Source organism: Elaeis guineensis, chromosome 1 (genome assembly GCF_000442705.2).
Source record: "Elaeis guineensis isolate ETL-2024a chromosome 1, EG11, whole genome shotgun sequence".
Taxonomy (NCBI): domain Eukaryota; kingdom Viridiplantae; phylum Streptophyta; class Magnoliopsida; order Arecales; family Arecaceae; genus Elaeis; species Elaeis guineensis.
Window position 1 is genome coordinate 113,465,106 of NC_025993.2, and position 577 is coordinate 113,465,682.

Genomic DNA, 577 nt, shown 5'->3' on the forward strand with positions numbered 1-577 from the left:
TTGGCTAAAAAGTGCTTCTATTTTGAAGCAAGAAAGTAAAGAAACAGTGCAAGTTGTCAAACAAACCTAAGACTAAAGTCCCATTTGAATTATTTACATCTTCCATTATCTCTGATTGCAAGGAGGAAGCTGCCCATTTTGTTAATACTTGCTTTATAATTATTTTAAAGATGTCCCAGAAGCAAACTTGGCTGCCAATGCTGATGAGATAACAATCAGATTTTTTCCAATATTCTGAGTGGTCCATAGAGTTCAACGATGTGATCCAGTTACAAAGAGAAGAACTACATATGTTAGAATCTAATTACGTGGTCTAATCTTTCCTTTGGAAATAACCAAAAAAAAAAAAATCTTTTTAACGAGTACTCCACCATTTGAACAATTCCAGAATTTAAAAATGGCTTGCATGTGGAAATACTTATTAAAATATGATTTCTACCAACTAAAAAGAAGAAAAACACTCAAATTTCCGTATCTATATGTGATACAGAAGTTATAGTCAGTCACCCTAACAAAAACCTAACATATATGATATACAATTCAAGCATAGCTAAATGGTCCATAACTTACCAAGATT